The 21,763-nt window shown below is 41.3% G+C and overlaps 1 protein-coding gene across 5 annotated transcripts in view; it reads right to left on the bottom strand.

Annotated features, from left to right (window-relative positions):
- Positions 1-21,763, bottom strand: part of C1QTNF7 (C1q and TNF related 7) — a 110,674-nt gene that overhangs the window by 73,107 nt on the left and 15,804 nt on the right. For 3 of the 5 annotated variants that reach the window (XR_007125282.1, XM_047718928.1, XM_047718924.1), the window contains exon 1: positions 3,144-3,496. The exons of the other annotated variants lie outside the window; for them this stretch is intronic. The gene's annotated coding sequence lies outside the window, so the exon portion shown is untranslated. Of the gene's footprint in view, positions 1-3,143; positions 3,497-21,763 lie in introns of those variants that run through there. 5 annotated transcript variants of the gene reach the window in all.

Here is a 21,763-nt window from a genome sequence, read left to right as displayed (position 1 = left end):
AGAAAAGTAACCCCTGTTGATTGGGCAGCCATTGTGCTAGGTACCATGTTGGGTTGTTTATGTCTGTTACATGCATTTGAGAGGTAAGTGATGTACTTGGAGTCTTGCGGTTAGAAAGTGATTGAACCAGAATTCAAAACTCTGGCTATTTCCCTTCAACTCCTGACATTTGCCACCACTGGAAATTATTTCCAGCATTCAGTGGTTCCTGTTCCACCACGCCCTCCATGACCTCTTTCCAAGGCAGCTGAAGTTCCCAGCACATGTTTTGAGGACACATTTGGCTTGCCTCTATCTGTGCTGTAGTAGTCTGCAGAGAAAGCAATCTCATAATATTTTATTCAGCACAGTAAATGCTCCAAGTTGCCAGTTTCTCTGTGTAAAGTTTATTTAGTAAATTTCTCATATTACATATATAGTTCGCTTTATTCTAATATGGTGATGAACTCTACTGAGCAGTACTGATTTATAATAAAAAGCCAACAAAGGGAAGGATATCTACCCCTCTGCTGGTGCAGTCAAGAGGCTGATGATACAACGTTTGGACGGTCACAGTGCTTGGAAGGAGACACGTGTGGAAAGAGGAAGAAAGCACAGGGTTATAAATATGACAGTAAACAACTCTGAACTGAGGTTGATTCTGACCTCAGTGTAATCCAAAAATTTGAATGAGGAAAATGCTCCATCTCTTTTATTTAACCGAACTTTTTACCTTCTTCAGGTGGATACAGCAATCTTCATTCTTTCCCAAATTACAGAACAGGCTGAGGAAAGTGACTGTTAAAGTCTGATGCACATTCTATCCTCTGGAGAATTACTGATAAAGGGCCTCGGCACCTGCTTTAATTAATGAGGCACCGGGCCAGGCACAGCTGAGGGCCTCACTGATGCCAAGCATGGTCATCCTCTGCTAGCTCACTCTCCCCTGCAGGGAGGCAGTATGGGCCTCACCCACCCCACCCCATCCCCATCAAGAGTGTGGGGTCTTGAAGAGGCCACAAGCCTGGGAATTCCAAAACCTGCACTTAGCTCCCAGCCCTGTTGATTTCTAAGTGTGTGACCTAGGGCAAATTGGTTCAAGTCTTGAGCTTGTTTCCCTGTCTGAAATCTTCATGGGCAACGGTCAGTTACTTTCATCCAGAAGGCACTATGAGGGTTGGATAAGGATGTACAGGGAAGAACCCAACAGCACAAGGGAAGCTGGTAAAAACTGCCCTTTCTCCAGTCTGATGCAGCCAGATCATTTACTCCCAAATCGTAGCCCTGACAGCCATCACCTGTGTGGCCATGGGCAAGTTACTTAGCTAAACTCAACCTCAGTTTCTCCTGTAAGAGAGACAAAAAAATACTTTGCTTTCCTTAACTCTGAACCTTCACATGAGTCCCAAGGTTTTTACCTTTATTTCATAGTAAGGAAACCAAGGCACAGGGGCATTAAGTGACCAACTTAATGGTCCACTCTGGGCCACTCTGGGATGTTTCCTCATGTGCTGCTCCCAAGACCACACGAGACAGGGTGAGCAGAGGGCCAAGTGCATGGTCAATACACAGTAAATATTTCCCAATGTTTAGATAATTTCCTTTCACATTTCAAGCATGTATCCCTCCATTTTATGATCCACTGCACCGCACATGTCTAACAGCCAGTGCCCAGAATTATTTAATTATTGCCATGAAAACAAAAGCTGTCTTGGGCTGTACAGACTACAGACATATTAATTCTAGGAGGGGAGCGTCATCTCACCTCTTGTTTTTATGGCTTTTAGCACATTAGCTATATAACATGTATTAAGTAAAGGTGAGAGGTTAGAGATCTCCTCTGACTAAAAGTTGCTCCAGGCAGGGTACCAGGGGGTGTCTACATAGGAAATAGGCTGTTATAAATTCCTAGTAGCTAAAGTATCTTTCCACACGGAGCTGCCTGACCCTGTGACATGCCTTATGCTTGTGCTGGCGCTGAGGCACGGAGGAGGTAAGTACCTAACATATTGGGAATAAGACCAGTCTTGTTATCACAGGACATCAAACCATGAACCAAAATTGTTTAAAGGGAAGAAAGGAAGTCAGATATTAACCGGAGTTAAATGCAGTTGTTTTTGTGCTCAGGGTAGCTTTCCAGCGAGTAGAAGAACCAAGATGAGGGTGTGAGCCTTTATTATTCAAACTGGAATCAAGACATATTACAAGATGCATAGTCTGATGGTGAGGAAGAGTCTGAGATCTCGGGACACCAGTTCCCTGAAACGCTAGCGTTCTTGATGAGGAACCCTTGGAAAAGGACTCTCAAGTTCCTGGAGAAGCTGTAGGGTCTCAGGGAACAAGGTTGATCAAAACAGAGCTATTTATTTTATATTAGCTATATACCTGCAATTACTTTTTCAGTCCTTAAATCACAATCTGATTTAAAATATCTTTAAAAGCAATATACTCCAGTACAATGCGTTATGTATGAAGTTATGTAATCCCATCACGCAATTACTATTAATACAAACCCACATTTTTATCAACACAGCCTAAATGTTTACACTCATGCATTGCAATGAATACATTCTCCTCCCCACAGCAGTGTAAAATGCCGAGCCCATTTGATTAATAAAATGAACAGTAAAGTAATCAGCACCCCCGACCAAAATTAAATTGAGCACAAGATTTACACCACTGCAAGAAAAGCTCCACCGGACAGTATAAACTGTAATGTTTCCCTTTTTCCTCAATTAAAATCCTGCGGTATATCAAAATGAAGAGAACACCTTAAATTTGAATTATGTAGGCACAAACCCGATGACCACTCTGTGTTTCAGGGTGAAGCCCCCACAAGTGTCCATGTCAGTGTCACACTCCCCTTAACTATGGATCTATAGTCATTAAGGAACAGAGCTGCCAAGTCAAGGGCTCTTTTCAAAACTAACCCTTCTTAAGCAAAGCCGATTCTGACGACTTTCGCTTTCTCTCCTCTGTTCAGCAGAAGTATCCCCCAGAGGAGATGGTTCATTGAGTAAGCCCCAGTCAGTAAACACCCCTAAACCTCACAGATGAACAGAGAGAGAACAGCTCAACACTGATGTGAGCCAAAAGACTCATCTGTGGGAGAAAAAAAGCCTGAAGAAGTTCACTTCGATCGGGAGAGAGGGCTGTTTACTTACATTGCTCGGAAGACCTTCCAACAGCTGGAGTCTTTGAATTCTACTGCGCACAGATGTGGAGCTTTCACTCGAAATCCCCTTCCCTTTGGCAGCGAGGAGCACTCATAACTCTGTGGGGCTTCAGATTGATAAGTAATTTCCTGATTGGTTTCAAAAGCGTTCTCCCAGGCTTCGAGCAGTGGCGGGGAGAGAGGGAGCAGCACGCAGGGCCCATGACGTGCAATGACGCTGTGGCCTGCAGACCTCCTGTGTGATCGAGCTCAAAAAAAGTATCTGTCGACCTCACCAGCAAGAATAAATATCCTCTTCTATCTGTTGGCTGACTCCCTGAATTATATTTGGGAAACAGCACAAAGAGTCTGGACAATATGTGTTCCAATACTTGTGATTGTTTTCTTACCAGCCACCTTAGAGAACGTTCTCAGAGACCATGCAGTCCAACCCCTTCAGTTTAGAGTGGAAGGAAAGGAAGCCTGGGGTTTATAAGGTTTGACCAGGATGGCATGGGAAGTGAGTGGAAGGATTGGAAAACTGGCTGTCATGCCAGGGCTCATTCCCCTATAGGGAGATGGAGGTGGACACAAGGGTTTGGCATCTGACTCCTGATCTTTAGAATGAACATCATGGACAAGGTCCTTCATATTTCTGAGCCTCAGTTTCTCACAGGTACAAGGTGGGAATCAAAACTGCAGTTATCCTTGTGTGGCCTCACAGTATAAGGATCGCTATGGGACAGTCTCGTCAAGGGGGAAGTCATTATAGCATGTGGCTTTTGTCAGTAGGTCCCCATCTACATGGTTCTCTTCTTCCTTCAGTTCTCATAGTCCATTCAATGTTATTTTGTGTTCTGGAAGAAGCCATCCTGTGACCCTTTGCTCAGGGAATGAGATAGACATGGAGAAAATTTTGACCTTGGAAAACCAAGTCAAGATCAGATACAAAAATATAGAGCATGTCTTGACATTTGTCACAGAAAGGACACTGGGACTGGAATCAGAAAATGGAGGCTTGGTTACCACCTCTAATGCTTGCCAGCCAAAGGAACTCTAATGAAGCATTCCAAACCACAGTTTCCTCCCTGGGGACATCCCTGTCCTGCTGTGCTTGCCTCATTTTTGCTCTGGTGAGATCAAATGGAGTCATTATGGAGATAGTGCTTATCAACCTTTGCAGGTTTTGAAATTGTGAAGTAGTATTTTCCAGCATCCTGCATAGCATTTCACACATAGAGCACTGTTGATGGTATGGTGCCACCACCTCTTCCCATTTTTGTCATTGGCTTGCACCCCTGAGTGCCAGGGATCCTGGGTTCTTGCACTTTCGTTCCTTCTCCCTTTAAAGAGCATATTTTGCTTTTCTTCCCTTGTCATGCTATCTCTTGGTGCTTGGATCCACTTTTTGGCCACTACTGGTCTTTCTTAGAGTTTAAGTGTCCCATCTCTCATGCAACAATAAGAATGAAAACAAGGAGAAAGTGGTTTTGCTCAACCACACAGAAGATCATCCGTAGTGTTTTGACCCATGAGAGACTGTGTGCATCTCAGAAGTAGTCACAGCCAGACAGAGGATGGATCGAGATCAGCCTCATTTATGAAAATGTTCAAGCCCACTCCCCCCGTCTTATTCATTTATTCTATTCCCTTCCTTTGCCTTTTCATAAATTCATTCTTTGAATGTCCTTGCAGTTAAGATTTGCACTCCATCATCTGTAAGAGCAGTTTTCTAACTGGGCTTTATTGGAGCTGGTTTGGACCACCATAACAAACTATCATAGACTGGTAGTTTAAGCAATAGAAATTATTTTTCTCAGTTCTAGAGGTTGAAAGTCTGAGATTGGGGTGCTAGTGTGGTTGGGTTCTGGTGAGAGCCTTTAACCTGACTTGTGGACGGCTGCTCCTCACTGTGTCCCCACATGATGGAGGGAGAGAAAGGGGAGAGGGACATAATCTTTTTAAAAAAGATTTGTTTATTTATTTGAGGGGGGAGGGCCAGAAGGAGAGAATCTTCAAGCGTATTCCCTGCTGAGCATGGAGCTTCGGGCTTGATCCCACAACCTACAAGATCGTGACTTGAGCTGAAACCAAGAATCAGTTGCTTAACCAACAGAGCCATCCAAGCACCCATCTCTCTCTTCTTATAAGGCCACAGGCCATTTGGAGCAGGGCCATCCCTATAACTTCATTTAACCTCAGTTACCTCCCAAAGACTCTATCTGCAGATATAGTTGCATTGTCTCATAAGTCAGGGCTTCAACCTATGAACTTTGAGGGGACACAGAGCAACCCTGGAGAAAGTGAGCAGATAAAGCTAAACTTATTAAGCACTCACTGGGTCTAAGGCCCTACTCGTTTCTTTTCTCACTGAATCCTCCTGACAACTCTGAGATGCTGGTAGTAACTTTCCCAAGGCCACACAGCTAATAATTATCAGTGTCCGCATGTAAACTGTGATGACCAGTACCATGTTCTTTTCGTGACATAGTCTGCCTCCACCTCCTCCTCTCCTCTGTTGGATTCTGAACCATAAACCTCTATGTTTCCTTCTTGCTCTCTGAGTTCAAGTGCCTCATGTCAGGGTGGTATTGGTGAGAAGGGAGGGAGGGTTGAGGAAGCTTTGTGATTTCCCTCAGGCACCCCTGAGGCACCCCTGAGTTCAGGCTGACAGCTGTGGGGCATCTGCCCAGAATGTTCTTGTTCTCTCCCTGATTTCCTCCCAGCCTCCTCTATGTGAATAAATCCCTCTCATAAGCTTGAACTCAACTGGCATTCTTACCTCAGGGATGCTTGCTTTGATCTGCCCCTCACCTGCCGTAGCTCTCTTTTATACTGTCCAATCCTTCTCCTTCATAACTTTTTTTCCTTTTCTAAAACTTTATAAATGTTGCTTTATAGCTACAGTAGTTGTTTCAGTCGTTATATTTCTTTTCTTTTTTTTTTTAAATATTTATTTATTTGACAGAGACAGAGACAGTGAGAGGGAATACAAGCAGGGGGAGTGGGAGATGGAGAAGTCGGCTTCCTGCTGAGCAGGGAGCCTGATGTGGGGCTCAATCCCAGGACCCTGGGATTACAACTTGAGCTGAAGGCAGATGCTTAACGACTGAGCCACCCAGAAGCCCCTGGTTATACTATTTCTAAGATAATTACAAAATATTTGTCTTCCTCACTAGTTTGTAAACTCACTGCGGGCAAGGGTGTTTGGGTCAGTGAAGTGTCTCTAGCCATCAGATCACTAACATGAGAACCTACAGGGAAGGAAAGGAGGAGTAGAAATTGGTGAATCAGGGGAAATAAATAGTAGAAAGGAGGAGATACAAGATTCATTTGCAGTAGTGGTATGACTGGCAAACATACGCCTCGGACTGCAGTGTAATGGTAGATTCTTTTTTTTTTTAATTTTTTAAAAATTTTATTTATTTATTTGACAGAGAGAGAGATCACAAGTAGACAGAGAGGCAGGCAGAGAGAAGGGAGAAGCAGGCCCCCTGCCAAGCAGAGAGCCCGATGTGGGGCTCGATCCCAGGACCCTGAGATCATGACCAGAGCTGAAGGCAGAGGCTTAACCCACTGAGCCACCCAGGCGCCCCTAATGGTAGATTCTTATTAGGCCCCCTGTATACTACCAAATTAATTTTTCTCCTTGCAGTTTTGCATGGGGGAAGTTAGATTTGGCTCATCAAGAGTGAGGTTCTTGGAGTAAGGAGAGGTAGCTGAGGAATGGATCTTGGATCATACCTGCTAGCCAATCCCTGGACTTCTGCAAGGGCAGCACACAGGGGGGCTTCCTGTTCATGTTCCATTAACCTTGGTCTCTTTCAGGAAAGAGATAAAGCAAGACCCTAATAAACAGGGTGTGAGGAGGTATGTGGCTTTCCAGGAGGAATTTGTACCAGGAAAGACATTCCCAGCTAAAGAAGCCACATGTGCCAGGACATGGAAAGACAGGTCTTGTATATAGAGAACTACAAAGAACACACTTTTATTGGTGGGTTACAAGGAAATGTGATAACATAAGTGAAATTTGTAGATAAGTATTATGTGTTTTATTATTATCTGTTTCTCAGCTTTGTTTGGTAGGCCAATGAAAGAGTTCATGTGAAATTGTTTTATAAGCTGGAAAAATATTATAAAATTTTGCTTATTATAAATTCTTTTGGATGAAGATGGCTTGGCAGAGAGACCAAGAAACTATGCTGGGAAACGAAATTATTTATGAATTTTCTATATTTACAAACTGAAAAATTTGACCAATTTCCCTCTTCTAATCCCCTTTTCAGAGACTGGATGATAAATGTATGGTATTTATTAAATATCAGTAAGCTGGGATATAAGTTTTTAACTCAGCATTATCCCTGGACCTTTATACTTTCCCTTCTAGGTCAGGGACTAGAAGCCTGAATCTAGATTTCCCCCAAACCTTTGCAGTCAGTTTCTCTGGTTAGAATCAGCCAATGAAAACACACATAGGCACGTAAAAGGCAGAAGTGAATGAGGTGACATCCTTTAGTGGCAGTTGCGGCCCGAGTGAGGACAGTCAACTGATGTAAGGTTTACAGGAGCTTCTGGGTGAGATCCTGGAATCACATATTCTAGTGTGGTTTCCTAGCAATCCTGCACTTCTGGATATTCAGAAAAACAGCATGGTCTTTTATTCAATTGTTGGTTCCATAGCCTCCTTTTCTTAACTTAGAAAGAATTATAGAGTCATAGAAGTTTGCAAAAAAAAAAAAAAAAAGTTGCATGAAAACCAAATAAAACAAAAACTAGCTTCTCTCAATAGTGACATCTTTTATCACTGTAATGTATCAAAACTAGAAGCTGGTGTCAGTACGACCGTATTAACTAGATTGTAGAACGTATTCAGGTTTCACTAGTTTTGCATGGATTCATTTGTGTGTTGTGTAAGTCAATGCAATTTGATCCTATGTATAGATTGCCTACAGTTCTTTCAATGGTTGTTTCAGGCTTCGAGTTTTCATCTTCAATCCCTACCTAGGGTGATTTTTAGTTTCCTAACTGAATCCTCATTGATATAAATGATAATTTCCTCATGTCATTTCATACTTGAAGCCTTACATTCAGGTTTTGATTCTTTTTTTTTTTTTAAAGATTTTATTTATTTATTTGACAGAGAGAGAGAGAGAGAGAGAGATCACAAGTAGGCAGAGCAGCAGGCAGAGAAAAAGGAAGGGAAGCAGGCTCCCTGCTGAGCAGAGAGCCCTATGTGGGGCTCCATCCCAGGACCCTGAGATCATGACCTGAGCTGAAGGCAGAGGCTTAACCCACTGAGCCCCTCAGGTGCCTCCAGGTTTTGATTCTTGCATTTCATTGTGTTCATTCATTTATTCAGTTGGAATATTGCTCACTGATATTTTTTTCTGTATGCTTTTTTTTTTTTACCCATTGTCTTTCTCCAAGGCATTGTCACATTACCTACAAAGTATTGTAAGATATTTTTAGCTATTTCTTGGGCTTTTAGTTGCTACATTCTCCAAGTCATCTTTATCATAGTGTATCAAAAAGGCAAAACTATTTTAATCATCCCTAAATAGTGCTAAAATGATTTACATGTAGTAAGACAGGAAGCAAAAAGTAAGAGGTACAAGGATTGGATTAAAAGAAAAAAATTTATCATTATTGGCAGATAATACACCTAAACAATGCATGCAAATTTTAAAGGCTATTAGAAAGAATATACTTTCAATATGGTGTCAGATAGAAAATAAATACCCTAAAAATAGCCTATATACTAAAAATAACAGGAGAGCAGAAAGGTTAAAAAAAAATTATCTAAAATTCTCGTTGTTGGCTTTTCTTTAGAAGAAGTACATTCCAGCCTCTCCCTAACTCTGGGCTCTGTTTTCTCACTTGAGCTCTTAATCAGCTCAGCTTGTGTGGAAAGACTCATAAAATCTTGGTAAAGCATTGTTTTCCCCCTCTTGATTATTATCTTTGACTCACTAGCCACAAGTGATTAAAGTCTAGGGGGGAAGCCAGTTTAGAAACAAAGATGATGATGCATCCTTTGTCCCTTCCTAGCTAAGACACAATTCCTCCCAATGTGCACCTTCTGAGCTATAGGACTATGTAAGTCTTCTCTCTCTTCGCTAATGGACTAAAAAGAGAATCTTAGCGACTATTCACCAATTCTTTCAATTAATTAATATTCACAACCATACAGATTGAAAACTGAAGTCACTTATCCCAAATCTTAAGGTTACCAAAAGATAGAACGAACCTGAGGACCAGAGATGGTGAGTCTCCTATCCTTTACTCATGCCTCATGGTGTACTGCTTTTCTTGCGAGTGATAATTTTCTTCCCACAAAGGTTATTCACAAGCCCTAATGAGCCACATTGGCTGTATCAGCTTAGTCTATCTTATTAAAAAAGTAAATTTGCAGGAAAATGTTAGGTAAATAAATGACACAGGTGGTACTACGTAATGACAGAAATTGTGAAAGTGACGTGAATACTCATATTTGGAGAACCCAAATTTCATAGAAGTCCTGAGTTGATGAGCCTAACTTGTGGGTGGAAACTTGCTATCAGGGAGCATTTATTTGGATTTGTCTCTGAAGTGCAATTAGTTCTTTAGAACTTCAGTGCGTCAATCAGGACAACAAAATTCACATCATTCTCCGAAGTACAATTCCAAAGACAGTTTTCCCCACTGATAGCTCTCTTTGAAGATGAGAAATTGCTTTCTCTCTATTTTTATTTTAAGGTTTTGATTGAGAACACTCAAATACATGCCTGGCTTCAAAGCATAGTTTGTAACCAAGAAGGATTTCCTGGTTTCCATTGCTTAACTAATGATAATATTGATTCAAAAGAAGAAAGAGTTTCTAAATCCCAGCAATTTCCAGTAGTAGTAGATGTAACCCCTATGTAAACACTTAAACCAAAATGGCCCTTGGAAGAACTCAATCTCAAGTCTTTACAATCTCCATATTCCTCATTTCACAATCATCACCATCTTTTCTGTCTTCCCCCATCCTAGTGGTTTCATTCTTCGCTCTCAATATCTCAAGCATGCTGTCTCTGCAAACTCCTGGTAATCATGCGAATACTTCTTGCTTTAATCAGCAATGAAGTTTCCATTTAGTTGGTGCATTGTCCAGGATAAATGAATTTACTGTGGCCTGTTTGTTTCAGTCAAACAACACATAACAGCTCCTTTGAAGATTTCAAACAAAATCTAAGTCATATGCAGTTTGAAAGGTAAATATGTCACCAGAAAAGAAAGTAAAAGAGAAAGAGAAAAATAAGAGAGGGAAAGACGAAAGATCAGTCAGAAGGCAAGAAGAAGGAAAGAAAGGGAGGAAAGGAAAAAAGGGAGGAAGACACAACAAAAGAAAAACCAAGAAAGCAGAGTGGGAAGAAGAGTAAAGTTACAGATCCTGTAACTCTAAGTCAAGCAGGCATGATCTTTGCATTTTCCCCATAGGACCAACTCCAGTTTGAGATGTACTATAGCACATCATTCTTCTACAGATGCAGCAACTAATAAACTGACCTAATAAGGCTTCAAATGCAGCTAACAAATTTATACTTACAAGTGTCGTGTTTGGGCAGGGTGACCAGCTGTCTTGGTTTGCCTGGGACTGAGGGGGTTCCCCAGATGCGGGACTTACAGTTTTAGAATTGGATAGTCCAGTTTTAGAATTGGATTGTCCAAAACAAGATGGTTTGTCTGGGACTGAGTTTCCCAGGGCATGATACTTATAGTGTTAAACCAGAAGAGTCCTGGGCAAATGGAGAAAAGTTGGTCACCATATCTTTAGGTGAAATCTTATCTTTGGGTAAATATTACCTCCTATATCCTTTGAAATTTGTGTAGGAAATGCTTTAGCTAATTTTAGTGCCTCTTCTGCATGCCAGGATCTGGGTTAAGTATTGCACACAATGTAATGGATATCTTTTTTTTTTTTCCTGCTTACCTAGCGCTCCGATATTCTTTGGTTAACACTTTCCCTATCTTATGTAGTTTTTAACTGTGCCAGCTTGTACAATGCCCTTCCCTCTTGCCACCTTCTTTGAAGTGAGAAAGTCAACCAGGCTGGGCCAAGTAGAGTAAGCCATCTGACACATCTGGAAACAGTGACTGGTAAGGGTGAGCATGTAACCTGAGAAAGGCATCCCTTGGGAGAGAGAAGTTCCTTTTGCTTCTACTAAAGATCATCATTGGTCATACTGTCCACCATATATGACAAAATCAAAAAAGCATCATCTGAACCCTTGGATTTTGCCATGCATGAAGCTAACTCAATTCCTAAACTGACCAAATACATGAGCTAATGGATTCCTTTTTTTCTAAGCTATCTCCAGCAGTGTGCTGTCGCATGCAACAAATGAGTTGTGACTAGTAGACGTCGGCAGACTTGGCTTTCTATGCTGAACTTAGTTCTGTAAGACAGGTATAGGTTGAATCACATGAAATTGGTAATATTTGGCTTCTTTTGACAGCAAATACAGCAATTTCACTTGATTTAACTTAAGGATTATTTTTCCCATTTCACAGATGAGGAAAAAACTCAATGGTGATAAGTAGTGTGCCTAATGTTGCACATTTACTAGACAGGAGAGCTGGGAATCAGATCCAGGTCTGTTTAATTCCAAAGTATACAAATGCATTCCCAGTCGTTCATGCTTCCTGAAAAAAAGAAATCTCTTGAGAACTATCCTTCACTATTTGACAAATGCCTTGAAAAGATACTAGGTTGTGACTCACACCCTACGTATGAACTTACATATATGTGGTGCCAAACACCTGCTTGTGGCTTCCAAAATTCCTGTTTCATTGGCTGTTTCATGAAAAAAAGTCAAATAAATGAGAATGTCAAGTAAGATGGAAAACCCCAAAGTACCCTGGCATGTATTTTTACTTTGGTAGGGATGAAGTTCCAGGTGATCATATGTCAGATTTCCAAATGTACTCCAGCTTTCGTTTTACTGACAATCAAGAGATGCAATTTTTGCCTCACAAAAGAGAGATTCTTTACCCATTGTATTCTCCCAACAGAGAGATGGTTTAATGATTTCCCATTATCCAAACCAAACACATGTATAGTGCAGCAGAGTCGGTGAGATAAGCACTCAGGGTATTTTCTGAATCTTTGGCATCCCATGTGCTTGCTCACTGATGCTGCAGAATGATGCTTGCCCAGAAAACATTTCTTTTCCACGTTGGTGATCTATGTATGCTCTAAAAATCTCAGTGTGATTTGGGGAAGTTTGTGTGTCATGTTTTTTTAGTATTTATTATATGTGCGATTATTAGAATTCAAGGAAGTTTGTGTGTCATGTTTTTTAGTATTTATTATATGTGCGATTATTAGAATTCAAGATTAGAATTGTAATGAATGCTAGAAAAACAATGTGTCTTGTTATGGTATGGGTACTGTTCTATAGTAAATGTCTTTGGCATTATCTACAGAACATTTATTTTCCATGAATTCCCTCCCCCCACTGCAGGCTGTAGTAATCACCTATTATAGCTATAATACCACAGCATAACAAATGACACCCAGATCTCAGTGGCTTGTAATGACAACAAACATTTATTTATTTTTTTTTCTTACTCAGGGAAGGTTATGAAACTTGCCTAAGATCATACAGCTGATAAATTATGATGGGAAGATTCATTCATTCAATAGATATCATTGAGTCCCTACTAAGTGCCATGCATCATGAGGAGGCTGATAAGCCACCAAGCCAAAGACTATTTATGTCCTAACTGTTGAAATTGAAAGCGAAAACAGTATCATTATAGCTCTGGAGAGTCAATCAAAAAGAGAGAACATATCAAGCCAGAAAGATTTGACATAATCTAATAGAGTCAGCAGTGCTATGTTTGCCAAAGGTTGGGGGATATGAATGCGCAGGCCAGAACAGTAGCCATAGTTAGATCATAACAAGATTAATTAGACAATGCAAATATAAAGACATTCCAAGTTAAAGCTGGCATTGCATTTCTAATTTCAGTTGAGAGAGAGGACAAAGAGAAGAGAAACATTTGAAACCATTTTTGAATGTCTACTCTGTGCCAGGCATTGTCACATGAGAGAAATACACATAGCGATCTTCTGAGAACAGTGCCTCTCATTTCACACTTTATATTTCTTTGGATATAATTTCTCATATGTCTAATGTAAAGATAGTGTTTTTTCTTTCTTAGCTTTGTTTTAGTTTGTGCCTAACACACTGTGGGCCCTCAGTGAATGGTAACTCTTTTGAAAGACCCTGTCAGTTGCTTCCCAATGTTCATCTTGCCCTTCTTTTATACTAACAGAAACCCTATTTGTTTGCGGAGGCAAGGTGACCACGTCATGCCCCTTTCCTAGGCTCCCTGTGGCAAGGGAAACCATGTGACTGCCCAGTTGGGACAAGGATATATAAGCAGAAGTTGATGGAAGAGGTTGTTAGGAAAGCTTCTTGAATGTGAAAGAGGTTGGTGTCACCTGTTCAGATCTTACTCTTTGTATTTCGCCATTTGCCAAGAATACAATCATAGCATTAATGTAGAGCACACTTCTTGTGATCATGATAAAGACAGCCACATTCCAGGATGCAAGAGCAAAAGGGAACCCAGGTCTCTGATGACATTGAAGCCATCATATTAACCTTTGACCGCATATCTCCAAACTAACTTCACTGTAGATGAGAAACATAAACCTCTATCTGGCCAGGCTGCTGAAGTTGGGTTTCTGTTACATGGGCTCAAGTACATTCCCTAACTGACACAGCTCTACTGCACATTCCCATCCTATTCTCAGTCTGAAATACTTTCAGATTTGTGTATAATGCTTCATTGTTGCAAAAGATTTGGCTTCCTTCTGAACAAACTTTCTGGAATAGTTCTTTTTTTTTTTCTTTTAGATGAGGCATTATTTGGCTGCAATGTAACACAATTCTGCCCGAAAGAAAACACCAATTAAACATGTCTTTTTTTCCTTAAACCAACCATCTAGCACACAATCGTTAGAGCCTACAGAAACCTCTCCAGCCTCACGGCGAGACGGCTGAGCTTCAGCTTGCCAACCACAGAAACATCAGATAAAACAGGAAAATCAAAAGCTTAAAAAAAAAAAAAAGACATAGTGGAAGAGATGCAGCAAAGAATTAATGAAGTTTCTTTTCAGGTTTTTGGTCTTGAATCCTATTACTCTAGCAGGGGAGTTTGGTAGGAATAAAGCATGGAATGGCAACACAGACAACCCAGATTGAAACCCTTACTGAGTCACAGACCAGATGCATAATTTGGCGCAAGTCTTTTCATTTATGGAGGCTTTAATTTCCCAGCATGTGGAATTACCGCAATAGCAGCCGTAACAGCAACGGTAATAATAATACCTACCTATGGAGTTGAGATGAAGTGGAAGGGAGGTGATGTATGTGAATGGGATTTGTAACCATCAGAATATCACACAAGCGTTTTTTTTTTAAAGATTTATTTATTTATTTATTTGATAGAGATCACAAGCAGGCAGAGAGGCAGGCAGAGAGAGAGGAAGGGAAGCAGGCTCCCTGCCGAGCAGAGAGCCTGACCTGGGGCTCGATCCCAGGACTCCGGGATCATGACCTCAGCTGAAGGCAGAGGCATTAACCCACTGAGCCACCCAGGTGCCCCTCACACAAGTTTTCATTGCCGTAGAGAGGTGAAGACACACCCAGTATGAAATCGTGCCAAGTTGTTTAGGTTGCCCTCTGGTATGGACACATGGTCTAGAAAGATATACAGACTGTATATACATGCTGAAGGATATACAGACTGTAAATTCTCTCTGGAAGGTTAGCAGTGGAGGTCTTTATGGGTATGATTATATGTTTCTTGCAAACATCAATACCAGTCGTTAATGGTGAAGGAGAAATGAGGAAAGAAAACTAGTATTTTTGAGCATTGTTATGATTCTTTGGTGTTTATATATATATATATATATATATATATATAAAATCTCCTTTAGTTAATTGGAGATGTTAAGTTCCCTCCACAAGTCCTCTGAGGACAGAGCTTTTACATTTTCATGTGTGGTGCTGTCCTGGATGCAAAATGGGAGGGATGGTGTGGCCCAGGCATTGAGATCAGGAACGTGGACTCAGGTAGTGGCTATGTGGTCTGGGGCCAGGATTAGGGGAAGGATCTTGCATCTAAAGTTAGTTTGTTAGTCACTCACAGAAGAAAGGATGAGAGTCTTCTCAATGCAAGTTTCAGGAGACTTACCCCAGCTTATCAAGATGGAAAAGAGAAGACTCTTTTAGCCACTGAGGACCTCACTCAGCTCCTCAGACACATACCTGGTAGGTGACAATGAATGCATTTTGCTGTGTGGCCGACACTGTGCTAAACACTTCCAATTATTAAACCACTCACCACCCCAACCCCTGCTGCCAATAACCCCACGAGGTAGGTAATATGAATATCCCCATTTCACAGATGAGAGAAGTGAGGAATACAGAGGTTAAGTGACTTGCTTAAAGTCACCAGTTGAATTGGATTTGAGACAGCCTGTCCCCAGGGCCCCACGTTCACGATGAGGCTGTTTTGCCCAAGGAGGGGAGAAATAAAGCAAAACATATGTCAAATAGCTGGGTTATAAATCTTGAGGACTCAGGTCCTTAAGAAACTCAAAAGAGTTTCTGTATTTTTTTCATGGAAGAAAGTCTGACCAACTGCTCAGAGATCCCTTCAGTTTTTCAGTGAATTAAAATGTAACCACCTACTCATGTATAGCTGTGTCTCTCCTCATTCTACTGTGAGACTTAGGGATTTGGGGAGACATCTGGAATTTATTTATGCCATTTGGATTTTGAAACTCAATATTAAATTCTTATAATGAAAGAGACAAAGAAGTCAAAGTAGACCATATTAGAGAAATTTGACTACACAGGGCATATGTTTGCAAACTGTGCTTTAATGTCTAGCTAAGATATTACTCCAAATACCCTCAATCATCCTTCTCAAAAAGGAAAAACACACTTAAGGAATCATCTTGACTTTCTGTCGATAGGCAATGGAAAGAACTCTATTTCAGGGCTTTTTACTCTCCCCCAGACAATGTCATAAAAAGTCTAAGTGTTTGCCTATGCTGAACTTAAATATGACAGAAAGATGATTAGACGGATATCACCTTGACTGTCTCAGTTTTTCATCTGGATCATGGGGAGACAGCATGGGCTCCAGAAACAGGTAGCCTGGACTGGATTTGCTCTTCGTTAGTGGTATAATTTTGGATAATCTCCCCAAATCCTTTGAAACCTAGAGGACATCTCAAACAGAAGGTATAAGGTGGAAAAGAGGATACAAATATGGGGCATTTTAGAATGTGTTTGTGTGTGTAGCTTTTTAGGGAAACAACCCTAAGAGGTGAGATCATAAAAGGTCTCATGTCCCAAGCCAGGGTGTTTGGACTCTTTCCTGAAAGCAATGGGAACAATCAGAATTGTTTTAATCTTTTTTTTTTAATAAAGATTTTTATTTATTTATTTATTTATTTGACAGCGAGAGAGAGAGATCACAAGTAGGCAGAGAAGCAGGTAGAGAGGGGGGAAGCAGGCTCCCCACTGAGCAGAGAGCCTGATGCGGGCCTCGATCCCAGGACCCTGGAATCATGACCTGAGCTGAAGGCAGAGGCTTAACCCACTGAGCCACCCAGGCGCCCTGTTTTAATTTTTTTAAACACTAAATAGAATTGTTTTTCTTTATTATGAATGTAATAGATTATTATAGAAAAAATAAAGAAGAAGGAAAACACTTAAAATTAAACCTTCAAGGGCTTGTGTTAAACTCTTGGGAATATCTTTCTTTAATTCTTGGGAATGTTTTTCTTTACCTCTGGGAGTGCAGATGGATGTTTTAATAAAAATGTAATCAGACTGTACCTACTCTTCTGTAATCTTCTATTACGATTCTATAAGTAGCTATGTAAGTCAATTTGGGTTTGTTTACATTGTCACTTTAATGGATACGTAGTCTTTAATGGCTGTACTTAATGCTGTTCTATTCTTGGGATGTTTAGATTACTTCCACATGTTGGAATTGTAAAGAACCCTGTAATGAACATCCTCATAACAAAATCTCAGCATTTACTTAGAATAAATTTTAAGATGTAGAAGGATATGCTTATTTTAAAGAATGTCGTATATATTGCCAAATTACTCCCCAGTTAAGTTGTTTAAGTTAACTGTGCTATCAGCAGAGTTTGAGGCTACTAATTTTATTCTAGGGCCTAAGTGGGTGATAGCAGTTAATTTCTAAGAGATTAGAGCATGTTCCAAGAAAATGACAAAAATGGTGAAAGTGAGGAAATTATTACAGATGGAGATGTTAAATTGGGAAATAGTTGTCTTGGAAGAGGGACCTGGTAGTGTCTTCAAATATTTGAGAGACCATCATGTGGAAGGAGGGCTGGCCTTGTTCTGTATAGTTCCCAACGACAGAACTAGGATCAATTCATAAAGATCCAGAAAAAGAGTCTGATTCAACAGGAAGACGATTTTCTATTATTGAATGCTAAAATATGCAAGTGGCTGATGTCGTATCCGGGAAAGCTGTCTCAGGGATAATTTCATTTGGGGTCTATGTCCTTTGGAGAAAAAGATATCCAAATTTACAATGGATTTTTTTTTTTTTTGACAACCATTGTCTCCTCTGGGCTCGTTAATACTTGCAGGTCTTAGATGTACACTGAGTTGATATGAATTGACCAGAGCTCTGCTATGCTGACTTTACCTGTAAATGTTATGTCTCATACGTAAGTGTGTGAATGGATTTTGGAAACAGTCTCAGATTCTGTATTTATGAATTTGCCTACTTGCTGGAATTTATTGGTGAATGCAAATCAATCCTCACGGCACTTCCATGGCCATTTGCAGATATGCTCAGAGCAGCAAAAATTTGGGTCCCCTGAGGCGCATGTTCCCAGCTGGGATCAAACCAGGTGACACATGATCTTCCTCTTTCAGTTTCTCATACTATAAACAAGTATCCTTTTAGCAAGTCTGTTTAGTGCCATGTTTTGGGCACTTTAATTTTTTTTTTTGTGGGGGGGTGGTGGTGATTTTTGTGTTCAAATGACCCCCAAGCATAACAAGTGTTTTTAGTGTTCTTAAGCCCAAGAGGGCTGTGAGATGCCTTATGGAGAAATTATGTAAGATAAACTTTATTCAGGCATGAGTTACAGTGCTGTTGGCCATGAGTTCTATGTTAATGAGTCGGCAATACACATTAAATAAAGTGCCTTTAAACAGAAACACACGTAGAACAAGGTTATATATTGATGCAGTGATGGAAACGCTGTGACCAGAAGCTGGCAGGATCCTAACCCTGTGTTTTCCACAGGAGCAGAAGTTCAGGATTTGCTAAATCAGTCTTTGGAATTACTCTACATAGACCAGGAGTACCTGTTTTGCAAGAATTGAGTCTGTGTGCTTTAAGAGACTGATAGATTATTTTTTTTAATTTTTAAAAAATTTTTATTTATTTATTTGACAGACAGAGATCACAAGTAGGCAGAGAGGCAGGCAGAGAGGGGCGGGGGAAGCAGACTCCCCACTGAGCAGAGAGCCCAATGTGGGGTTCGATCTCAGGACCCTGAGATCATGACCTGGGCTGAAGGCAGAGGCTTAATCCACTGAGCCACCCGGGCGCCCCTGGTAGATTATTTTTGCCCATAGACCATCCCCTGCAATTCTGGTCACCTGCCCTACTCCTAAAGCCCTCACTATCCAGAGGATGGCGGCCTGAGGCCCCTGTAGGCCTTTCCCATGGGCCAGACCATGGTTATTGCAGCTGCCAGGCCCCTGATGCCAAACCCAAGCACATCAGGGGTCCCTCGGCTGCAGAGACCAGCCCGTGTCTAACCACATCACTCTGTCCTCTGAGGTGTCATTTAAATGTCATGTGTCTTCTGAGAGTCAGAGATAGGCCCATCTTTCTCATAGGTTGTCCCTCTTGACGCAGAGCAGTTTTGAGGGCTGTGAAGACCATTCTGGAGGGTAAGGAGCAGGCATAAAAGACAAAGCTTAACTGAGCCTTAGTAATAACTGTCATTACTTATTGGGCAGTATGGGGGACTGGACACTAGATGGTGGGCTTTGGTAAAAGCTGTTGTGCCAGCCTCCCACCCGCCAGACCTCTCGGCAGACCAGCAACTAAAGAGTTAATGCTGGTGCAGTCTGTCACCTGCTGGGGAGCCCCCTGCACTTAGTCTCAGTTCATCTCCACCACTCCCCTCTGCATGGGCCTTATTATCCATATTTCTTTGATGAAAAAAGTAAGCTTCGGAGAAGGTGTGGGATTTGTTTAAACCCACACGATTAGCAGGTGGCCCACGTAAGGTTGAACATGGGTGTGCAAGCTGTCAGTCCTTGTTTGCAAACTGCCAAGTTTGATACAATGTTTTGTTTGGGGCTTAACTGATAATCTGAATTAGCTGCTATTATTTAAAAACCGGAAAATAAATCGAGACTGTTTTGGTGGCTGGTGCCCTCTTAGGATGGAGTGGAAGGGTCTAGCTTCCATGGTCTTCACTGGGGTCCACAGCTTTCATTTTCATCTCCTGCCTGGCCCTGCAGGTATTGAATTATGGCCCTGCTTACTGCTGTGTGGGCTCCTTCCTTCCATTATGAGACTGTCCACCTATATTCTTTCATCTGGTCCTCTTGTTTTTATTACCATTCTGCAGCTGAATGAATTTGCCCAGCGTCATCTAGATAAGCAAACTGAGATTCGATCTGAGATTTCCAGACCTTTTTTCCACACAGTCTTCTTGAATTTTTATGACCTGTAAACAGCAGGGACCTATTACCTGCCCCTAAGCAAGGCCTTGCCAGAATATTCCTAATGCCTTGATCTCTAAAATTTGATCTAATAAAAGTGAGAATCCAGTGTTGATGTGCATGCGTTCATGAACAGGGGTGGAGCGAGGCAGCAGTATCTCTCTGGGAAATTGTTCTCTAAGTATTAACAAAGTTCACGTGAGCCCTTCACATTCTGACATTTCTGCTTTGGGGCCCTGATTTAAATTTGTGTCCTACAGCATTGGGAAATTCTATTTTTTTAAAAAAGATTTTATTTATTTATTTGACAGAGAGAGAGACTACAAGTAGGCAGAGAGGCAGTCAGAGAGAGAGGAGGAAGCGGGCTCCCTGCTGAGCAGAGAGCCCGATGTGGGCCTCGATTCCAGGACCCTGGGACCATGACCTGAGCCGAAGGCAGAGGCTTTAACCCACTGAGCCACCCAGGTGCCCAGCATTGGGAAATTCTTTAGGAGACAAGCACATTTTTCCCCCAGTGACTTTTTTCCTTATCTTGTCTTCCCGCTTCCTAAGGTCAACATGAGTGTATGGAGCTCCTTCTTCAGAAGATGTTCTAGGCTGGAAGAGTTCCTGGAATTCCCGCACTGTCAGGATGACATTTCCACATCAAAGGCCGTGAAATTTAGCCCTTCAACATGAGCCCATTGGGTGGAATATGAATAGCCTAAAGATGCCTTCTTCATCCAGAACAGGACACAGCAGAACCCAGATGGCCTGCGGAGCCTCCGCACAGCCATGGCCTTCAGACTGTCATGGAACCCTGAGGAAAGTTCTCCATCCAGCCTCCCCACTTTCAGTCCTTCTTTCACACAGTGGCCAGATTAATCCTTCTGAAATTCTGTATCTCATTTGACTCTGTCACTCAAAAGCCTCTGATAGTTCGTCAGTTCCTTGAGGCTAAAGTCAACATTACCTCTCCTGCTTTGAGTCTTCACAGTTTGAACTCTTATCCAAACCTTATCTAACTTTTATCTCATGACTTCCAGAACTCTGATCAAACAGGGCTGCTTGGCTTTCACTAGGGACTACATATGTGAGTCTTTTCTGTTTTCCACTGGACTTGTGGGTCCTCTCTTTCCTTCAAGACCTTGTCCACCCTCCTCTCCTTTGAAGTTTGGGACTTCTGAGCCTCATTTTCCCCAGCTGGCAGGTGGGTTTGGATGAGGATTAAGTGCACACAATCAGCCTTCCAGAAAACAGCTGTGGAAGAGGAGGGGCTAGTGGCACTTTGTCACAGAGATCCACAAATACTGGGATGTACCTTGAGTGAAGCTTTGAACATAGAAAAGATCAGCTTCAGATTTCCAAGGATTAGAATTGCTTCAAAACGTCCTCTTTTTGGTTATGCGCTATCATTTGAAATTTCATCTATATGCTCTAAACCATAATGATAAAATAGTTAATATATCTATTTACCTCATAGAATTCTTTAAAAAAAAAAAAAAATATATATATATATATATATATATATAGGGGCGCCTGGGTGGCCCAGTGGGTTAAGTATCTGACTTCAGCTCATGTCATGATCTTGGGGTCCTGGGATCAAGCTTGTCCCTTTGTCCCTCCCCATGCTCTTACTCATGCTCTCTCTCTCTCTCTTAAATAAATAAGTAAATCTTAATAAAAAACATGTATCATATATTTATTTCTATATCTATTTATCTATATATATCTGTGGGAAGACAGTCTGAGACAAGGCTTGTCTAACAGCAAGGACATCAGGCACATGTCAGACACACAGCAGGCACTCAGCAAATGTCCACATTTCCTTTATTCTGATGACTTTTATAATCAGTTAAGGATA

This window comes from Lutra lutra, chromosome 2, assembly GCF_902655055.1.
Source record: "Lutra lutra chromosome 2, mLutLut1.2, whole genome shotgun sequence".
In the NCBI taxonomy this organism is placed as follows: Eukaryota; Metazoa; Chordata; class Mammalia; order Carnivora; family Mustelidae; genus Lutra; species Lutra lutra.
Note: the sequence above shows the minus strand (reverse complement) of the source record. Positions and strands in the feature narration are given on the sequence as shown.